This window comes from Panthera leo, chromosome B1, assembly GCF_018350215.1.
Source record: "Panthera leo isolate Ple1 chromosome B1, P.leo_Ple1_pat1.1, whole genome shotgun sequence".
Classification (NCBI taxonomy): Eukaryota; Metazoa; Chordata; class Mammalia; order Carnivora; family Felidae; genus Panthera; species Panthera leo.
In genome coordinates this window covers 55,313,072-55,323,114 of record NC_056682.1, presented here as the reverse complement: position 1 = coordinate 55,323,114, position 10,043 = coordinate 55,313,072, and positions in this window count along the sequence as shown.

Sequence of the window (10,043 nt, the reverse complement as noted above, 5' to 3'; positions counted from 1 at the left end):
TCCTCTGCTACCCCAAAGTAGAGTGTACCCCCAAAAGCTTTCAGAACCCCAAATGACAGAAAGCAGAGAAGCAATTACCGTTAATGTCTATGGAAAATTGTTTTGAGCATTCCCAGACCCAAAAAATAAACTCCCTTAAGCTTTTCTGATTCCTTAGGACACATCTTGCTAACGGATGCACAGAATAAATTAAGCCAAAACACAGACGCTCACCGTCACAGTTCAAAGCCACGGTGGCTTGAGGCTGAGCTGCTGAGTGTAGATCCCAGGAAGGGGTTTGGGGTGGCCACTCTTCCTCTCTGCTCAGGGTGCAAGCTGCTCCTGGAACAGCTCACTGCAAAACAAATGCCGAATGCTATTTTCGCTCTCCGCCTTTTCTGTGAAAGCAAAGTCCTCTTGAGGTTTCTTTTCTTTAGTGAAAACAGGGACAGTACCATACTACTAATGTAGGTTTTTCATAAAGGCAAAGTAGTGGAATGTGAACATTCAAAAAGTGAAAGATACCTGTACTTCTCTGACTGAAGTTTAAAATGGTATTTGGATTGTGGGAGAGCCACTTCAGACCGTGGGCTAACATTGACCTTGCAGTTAGTGAAAACTTCTAGCAAGAATATAGATTCACTCATTCATTCAAAAAATACTTATTTTAAGTCTATTTATTATGTGTACTATTCTAGGTTATGGGGGACAGAGCTTTGAACAAAGCAGTGATGTTCCTTCCCTCATAAAGTTAACATAATAAAAAAAAACCCTTAAATAAAGTCAATGGGTATCTACAATATGATTTGAATTTTAAAAACAAAGCAAAAAAAGGATTCCCAAATTGCTGCCTTGGCTCATTTCAGGACAATAAATATCGGAGCCCAAATGGAACGAGAATCAATTACTCTAAAAAATAAACTTAATATTTTTTCCTATGCATTTAATATAAATAAACGCAAAAGAATGCACAATAGTTGCCTGGGACATGACGAGCATTGTCCCTTTTATTGTGTATCATAACATATACCATCTATACTCCACTTACTTCACCAGCCACATCTTTGTTACATCCAAACAAACTGACGTGATTTGGAATATCTTTCTCCTAACAACTACTAGTCATTCTTCAAAGAGAATAAACACCAAAAATCTCTTTATTTCACTCTTGATAAGGATGTTTTTGCATACTTCTGCCTATGGTATCACGGCAAGATTGGTTAGGTTGTGACACAGTGACAGACTCCAAAATCTTAGTGGCTTAAAGCATCAATTTTACTTATTTCTTGCTTCTGCTCTATTTCTAGTGCAGGTTGAAGTCGGACTCTGCCTTTGATAATCTCTCCGGGCTCCCAGCTGGCTGAGCAGCTGCCGTCTTAAATATTGTCAGTCACAAAGCCGGAGGGGAAAACGGATGTGGGGAAGGAGACACTGCCTTTTTTGCTTTCTCTAGCCAAAGAAATCACTTGCCACACCTAATTCCGAGCACACAAGGAAATACAATCCTACCGTGTGTTGAGAAAGAGAGACAGCCTGGAATTTGTGAACCACCATAATGATTATCACAGGAGTTCCATTCACTGATTAGATTCTTCCCTCCCAAAGTAAGATTACTTTCAGGTATTCAGAATCTTACTTTGACATTTATGCTAATATGATCAATTGGTACAATTTATAATAGTGCATTAAGTTTAGGAAGTTCTTATATTATCTGTCAGGTGTCATCATAAATCTTGAATATATTCTCTAATTAGACATTTCACTTTTTTAGTGTCAAAGAAGTAAATAATTTTGTACATTTAAAATAGAATGATATTGATGTAAGATACTTAGGTCCCTGAAAGGTGTGAATAAGTCTAGAATGATGTGGGCTTTTCACCTTGAGCTGGAATTTTCTCAACTGCTATAATGACATTAATTAACTGTAATAAGGGATTATTAAGCCATCTTTGGAATTTTTCTGATGCACCCCCATCCGTAAACCATCTAAACCCTAATCGTTTTAGAAAAATGTATGAGATACTCATGATTTTTCCATAAATTCGGTTTTAGCAATTTACTGATTGTGGATGATTTGGGTTGGTCTGAATATGCTAGGGGCAGAATATTTTTGTGAACTCCTGCTCAGTATTGTATGTGGTACTGCCGGATTCCTTGTAACTTGAACCACTGTCTGAAACTCAGTTTGTGAAGAAGTGTCTAGCTAATAATAGTCTATTCAGACTTGTCTCTCTTTTGTAAAAAATGCGGTTGCAAATAACATTGCATTTTCTTTGTACCATTCACCTTCTAAGAATCTGATTTTGATCTTCCTCCCATGGTTTCCTATAGGCTTTCTGGCTGATGCTTGTTTTGTTTGTGTTGATGCTCCATTGCTTGCACCTTTGATAGAAGTGAATATTTTTTCTCTTATTCTTTGTTTAATCCAGAAGGCTGCACTGTGCACTCTCTTCTGTTACTCGGACGAATTTCAAACGGTCTTTCAGAACTCCCACATGGGGATGACAATGAAAGTAGTCAGTAATTGTTGATGAAAGCTTTGTAACTTCTGCATCATATAACAAACTGGAATTGTGAAGAACAAAAGCTGGTCCCTCATCCTTCTTTGTATTCTGAGAAGGCTTACAGGAACCTCAGGTAAAGTTTGAGTAGCTAGTCTTCCATTTAGCAAATGCAATATAAGACACAACCTGATAAAGTTAACGACATAATCTAACAAATTGAATCCTCAAATGACTAGAAAATATTATCTCTTACTGATAGGTTTGGTATTCTGTTTCTGAGATTATAAGGAGTGTGGATATTCCAGAAGTTATTTGTTGGAGACAATTGACCCATAATTGTATTCATTGCTGCCACAAAGTCTCCATAAATTATCCATTGTTCATTATGAAATTGTTATAATTTTTTGAAGGCTTGAGTTATAAATGGTTATTTGTTGGGAGCATAAATTGAATCTAATGGTTTGTTCAAATTATTTATTTGTTCCCTACTTCATTAGTTTTGATGTAACTTACAAAGATACTACAGCACCAAAAGAAAATAATAATTGAGAAAATCCAGAAAATAATTGAGAAAAATATGAATGAGGAAAATAAGGCTAGGATAGCCATTACAACCGAGAATATCACACACACACACACGCACACACACACACACACACACACACACACACACATTAAACTTAGAGCCCCATTCCTTATTTTGTATTACTAAATTTTATACCCAAATTGCAAAAATAATGAAGCTTATTAAATCACATTGCTCTCCATAAAAATGCTTATTAGTAATGTAATATTTAAGAGTAAAAACAGAGAGAGAGAGAGAAAGAGAGAGAATAGTTCATGATGCAGTTAAATTTTCTCATCTTTTTCTTTATGATTTGCAACTTTTGTGTTTTTGATAAAGACATTCCTCCAAGGTCATAAAGATAATTTTTACATTTGCTTTTAAAATTCTTGAAGTTTTGCTTTTTACATATGAGCCCTTGATTCATGTGGGAAAAAAAAAAATGTGTTTTTTTAGATTGTGAAGTAAGAATCCAATTTCTTTTTCTACATGGAAAAATCAATTGCCCCTAGTCCTTCTAGTTGAGGGAAAACAAGTGGGAAAATGAAATTACCACTGTGGCCAAGATTGAGACAACTTAGTACCAAAAGCTGAATTCCAGCCTTAGTGAAGCATGGAGAATGCCGGGGATATCATCCTGGAAGGGTCACAAGGCGGCTGGGAACTATTGCCTTGACTCATAACTTGGGATTTTAGACTTTTCTAATTCCCTTAAACATAATAAATCTTCATTATTTGGGGCTTCACTAATTCAGACATTGTTAGAATTCACACAGTTACTCTGCTAAGTTTGACTTTCTGCCAAGAACAGTGACAGAGACTGCAAACCATCTTAGTAACATAAAGGAGGATGTTTACAAGAAAATGGCTATCTTCAAATACTGCAGGCGAAGTTGTTTGTCTATAGTATTATGCTTAAATATATGTTAAAGTCAGTCCATCTCTGAACTCCCACTAAGCAATTATGATATTATTACACGTTGCTATGAAAGAAATGAGAGTTTTCAGACTAATTTGCAATAGCTTTTCTCCCGGAGTCCAATATCATGTTTTTTAATAGAAACAAATACACTGCAATACTATTTAATGAGTTTAATAAAATGGAAAATAATGCTGTGGTTACACTTTAGTCCCCAAAGCTAATTGTTAATTTTTCTAATGTCCTGTTGGTAACCACTCTTAACACTGTTTACCCAAAGGGGACACTTCGGAGGAAAACAATTAAGATGCAACAGAAGTGTAAAAACCCGTCAAAGCATCTAACTTACTAATCACTGACCCACCCTGGTTTTGTTGATTTCACTTATATGCCATGTGTTTTAATTATCTACTGTGTAACCAATTACCCCCCAAACTGAGCAGCGCAGCTTACAACAGCAAACAGTTATCGTCTCCCACGGTTTGGGAGGGTTAGGACCCTGGGACCGGCAGAGCTGAGCATTTCGGGGTCAGCTGTCACTTGAACCACAGTCATCTGAAGGCTCAACTGTGGGAGGATCCACTGCCAAGCTCACTCACATGTCTGCTGGCAGCCTCAGTTGCTTGCTGGCTGCCAGCTGGAGCCCTCGGTTCCTTGTCACATGGGCTGGTCCAGAGGCTGCGTGGAGCCTCCTCTCATACTACAGCCTGCCTCCCCAGAGCAAGTGATCCAAGAGCACTGGGTATGAACCCGGAGGTGGGGAATATTGGGAGCCTCTTCGGAGGCTTTGCTAGTGCACTATGGTATTACTAGATAGATAGATAGATAGATAGATAGATATAGATATAGATATAGATGATATAGATGTAGATAGACATAGATAGATATAAATGAAAGGAAATAAAACATAATATAGGGAACCAGAGATGTTCACTCTGAAGGCTCAGAAACACACACACACACACACACACACATACACACACACACGTTTTTTGTATACATTCAGTATACAGAACAGTGACATTTATGTATACTTGAGTTTGCTTCTGGGTCTTCTACTTCAATCCATTGATCTGTCTGTTGTGGCATTATCACTATTCTGGTTTTGATTACCATAACATTATAACATACTGTAATATCTGGTAGAAAAAAAAAACAGGAAAAAAAGTTATTTTTTAACGATTAAAAATTGTGATTTTTAAAAACTGGCTTTTATTTCTATGCTGAAAAAATTGATTCCGTCTTCCTCCCCTTGCAAATTCAGTGGTTATCAACAACTTATGAAAAACAGAAAATAATTTTATTTATTTATTTTTCTTTTAAGTTTACTTATTTATTTTGAGAGACACAGAGACAGCATGAATGGGAGAGGGGCAGAGAGAGGGGGAGACAGAGCATCCCAAGCAGGCTGTATGGGGTCAGAGCAGAATCTGATGTGGGGCTCGACCCCATGAAACCGTGAGATCATGACCCGAGCCGAAACCAAGAGTTGGACGCTTAACCAAATGAGCCACCCCGCCACCCAACATAGAAAATTATTTTAAGCACTTAGAAAAGGAGTGGAGGATAGAAGCTAAATAATCAGTGGGGGGGGGGGGAATATTGAGTGAAGACATGAATAATTGCTTCCAAGGACAAGTCAGCAGCTATATATGTTTGGGGAAATATGCAGAATTTGGATATGCAGACACAGGTATGTCTGCAGACACAGATATGCAGAACTTGGTTGAAGAAAAACAAAAAACAAGATGGTAGCAAGATACTCAACTATATTTGAACCTTAATATATTGGTTTAGTAAGTTTTTTATTTGTGTCTGGCACTCATATCACGTGATTTCGCTGTTGCTCTATTCATTTCCACACAGCAATAAAGCATTAGTGGCAAACTAGAAAGCAAGGATATTTGCTTTCTCATTCTCCTACCCACTATCTCTCTTTACCAACTGTATCACACGTCGTGTATTGATTGCTATGATAAACAACCCCTAACCTCAGGGACCTAATGCAATACAGGTTCATTTCCTGCTCCAGTCACAATCCAGTGCAAGTGCAATGGGAGGGAGAGGGGGGGAAATATTCCATGTACTGCCTCAGAGTGGCCTCTTTCCATCCCCCAAACCTCAGTCTTTCCTTGAATTCTGTGCATCTGAGGCTCAAAGGAAAAGACAGAACTTGGAGGCCTGTGCAAGATGATTTTTAGGGGCAGACCTACAAATGGTGTGCATAATTTTCATTGGCCAGAACTCAGTCACATGACGCCAAGAAGAGAATCTAGGAAATGTGCTAAAGTTGTATGTGTCCAGGAGGAAAAGAGGAGGGAGAAGTCTCTGTGAGGTACCACCATTAGGCTCCCTGCAGGATGTGAATGTGTGCTTTGATGAAACTCCTCTCATAAAACTCTAGTATTCAGTTTTTCAATGTATAATTTTCTGGTATTTTATGCTTTGAAACAATTATTCTTAAAATTTATAGAATTAAGAAAGGACTTTACTGAATCTTGGTTAAAACTACCAATAATCTCAGGGGCATCTGGGTGGCTCAGTTGGCTAAGTATCTGGTTCTTGACTTTTGCTTGGGTCATGATCTCACAGTTCGTGGGTTCGAGCCCGGCAACAGGCTCTGTGCTGACAACATGGAGCCTGCTTGGGATTCCGTCTCCCTCTCTCTGCCTCTCTCTCTCGAAATAAATAAATAAACTTAAAAAACTACCAATAAGCTCTGAACTGGGTGGTAGACAATAGGACCCAAATAAAGACAAAAGATGAGTCTGGAGCCGCTGTGAGTTACTGAGTGAGGTTGTGATATTATTAAAATCACTTGTGCTTAAACTCTGGGCAATCAGTGAATGCAAGTTTATGGAAACTCTAAATGGTAATGTTCCTCTTTTAACTCACTAATCCGAAAGTATGAGGATGCATATTTAAAATGATGCACAGTTTTGGGGGCACCTGAGCGGCTCAATTAAGTGACTGACTTGATTTTGGCTCAGGTCATGATCTCATGGTTCGTAGGTTTGAGCCCCACATTGGGCTCTGCACTGATGGTGTAGATCCTCCTTGGGAGTTTATCTCTCCCTCTCTCTCTGCCCCTCCCCTGCTCTCTTTCTCAAAATAAGTAAATAAACTTAAAAAAAAAAATAAAATGATGCACAGTTTTAAAAAATGCCTACTTGTATGCAGTTACGAATTCTTATCCATAGCACCTTCTATCTGCAATCAACATTTTTCAAAGCACATGAAATAAAAACAATTTGCACTTTAAAATTTACATATATAACACAATGGATTCAATAACCCGGCACTTGAGACTGAAGAAAAGAGAAATGTAATGAAAAATTCTGATTTGTAATACCGAGATTTTAAAATTAAAGAAGCAAAACAAAATCCACAGCATCAACAGATTTGAACTATTTTTCCCCTTGATTGATTTGCTTGTCTTATTAAGCATTAAACGACTTATGAAATCAGATATCACATATTCATTTGCAATGTGTTATTTAATTGACCTATTTCTAGGCAAGAGACATACCTTTAGTCACTAGGTGGATTTCAAAAGGGCAATTGGTGGTTGAAATATGATTTAATGCTGAATTAAGGAATTGCAGTAAGTTATTTCCTCTCGATAACATGTCTTATTTAAGATCTTAGCTTATGTAATTGAGGATTTTCTTTAGATTGTATGGACAGATTATTAATCTCCTGTTTTCCCAACTTTGGTTAACAGTAACTGATTATTGTACAATTCTATTTATTATATTTCACTTTTCCTTTCTATGCTCTTAAATCGCTGTTCCCCAAAAAATTTGCTTAATTTTTTTCTTAGTATACATTATCCATAAAGAGTTTCATGGAGAGCTATGCTCATTAGCATTTTCTTTCTATTTTTCTTTCTTTTTTTTCTTTCTTCTTCCCTCCTTTCTTTTCTCCCTTCCTTCCTTCCTTCCTTCCTTCCTTTTTAAACATAAAGAATTAACTAAGATGAATCATGGCAGTGAATCTCCTTGTTAATTCATGAGGTGAGCCTCTGTGGCATAACACTAAGTGAAAGATGCCCAGAAAAAGAGCATTTTCACACAATTCTAAGAGAAAAAAAAGAGAGAGATTTGAAAATGTTTATAAAATGCAACTTTAAATTTTTTATTAGAGGTAGTAGTAAGAAGAATGGCTAAGAAATACTTTCCATAACCATTAATCATTTCATTCCGATTTTCCAGGCTATAAACCCCTTAAGAACAGGACTTTGTATCTTCAGTCTGGTACAACTAGGCACTCAGTATTTGTTGAGTGAATGTATCAATGAAATCATATAAGAATGGTAAGACATGACACCTTAGCATGTTTCAAACACAACAAGAAACCTGTTCGTGTTGAGATGTGAAAATTGGTGTATAGCATGTTAAGAAGAAAGCTATATAAATTCCCTTAATACTATGAATAGGTTATTTAAGTCTTTTTAAAAAAGAAGGCAAACTTGGGGCATCTGGCATATGGTTGGCACTCTTATCTTTCAGCAAAGAGTAATTTGGTACCATAAAATTGAAATTCAGGAGTAATCTTTTTTAAAAATCGAAACTCCCCAGTTCTCTTATCCTTGGATATAATCCCGAGACCAACTTAGTTGCTTATTAAAACATTAAGCCATCTGTAGAATGTCTGTTTGCAGACAGACCATCTCATTTAGTTTTGTCCTCTTTTTTCATCGCATTGGTGTAAACAAGCCCTCCCGTAACCACAGCTCTGAGAGTGTCATGAGCAAGCAGACACTCAACACATAATTCACTTGCCCATTAAATCTTCGTTAGCGCCCGGTGCAAGGCGTGTATGCCTTTGAATACAGCAGCTATTCATAGACATATGTTGAAGAAGTTGAAGAGCGTCAAGTAGGAGAGCACTGGCTTCTCTTTCCCCCACTCTACATTTAAGAAAATAACTGTGTGTGCATTCTTCACATTATCAGGTGAGATGAGGCCGAGGGGATCTAAGCTGAAACATGCATATTCTGGGGTATTTAGCTAATGCTAGCGCTCTCTGCGGCTTTCAATCCGTACCCATTGGCAACCTGTTTCCCTCCCTCTCCCCTCGTCTTTAGGATTACTTCTAAAGGCCTTGGTTTGGTGTAGTGATTGCCCATCCTGGAACACTCACGCCAACCTTAAGGACTTCTTTCTCTTCTTTACCTCATCTCGGGCAGTCTGCATAGGCTCCGCCCCACACCACCTCCTTGATTGGGTAACGCCCATTAGTCTGTCAGTGTTCTCTTAAAACACCATGTCTTTCAGGAGGTCTTTGGATATACTAGATTAGGGATCATTAGGCGCCTCCACGGAATCATGCCCGGGATCTGAAGTATTTCTTATCATAATACACATTATATAATTTAAAGCCTACCTTCCCTCTGGGCACATATGCTTTGCGAAAGCGGGGGATTTCCTGTCTTGTCCACAGCTGTATCTCCAGCACCCATGCCCAGTTTACAACTACTTCACTAAATTGAACAAATGAAACATGTCTTCAGCTTGAAATAGAAGTAAAGGGAACCCTGGACTGGAAGTTTGCAGGAATGGGTTCAAATCCTTACTACCAGCACAATGTGCTTTCAGGCTAGGTTACTTTGACCCTGGTCCCCCTCTTCCAACAAAGCAAGTAAAACAGCTTAATTTAGCTTGCTCGTATCCAAGTTTGTGAAGGTAAGAGACTCTTGCACTCTAATAAATTGAGGAGAGATACTTTGGTGCAATGTGGCTGAGAAGACCGACAATCAAACAATAGTCTTTCCCACAGTCTTTCCCACATTGTGAGGACTGCCCTCCATCATGCAGTTGGAGCTGCTCAGTGTTAACAGGCTGGGCTGCAGGTCTGCCTGTTGGGGATACACAGCCCAGTGATTTCCCAGCTTCCTGACCAGAATGGGCCAAGGACTACATCTCTCTGTTGCTTCCCCTGCGGTGCACGCAAGACAGAATCATTTTTGTTATTTTATTTATGAACTCTAGTCATTACCACTTGGCGCCAAAGCAACTGAAATGTACATTTGTGGGTCTCTATGATTCCCATTTAAAGTCTAACGAGGTCAGTC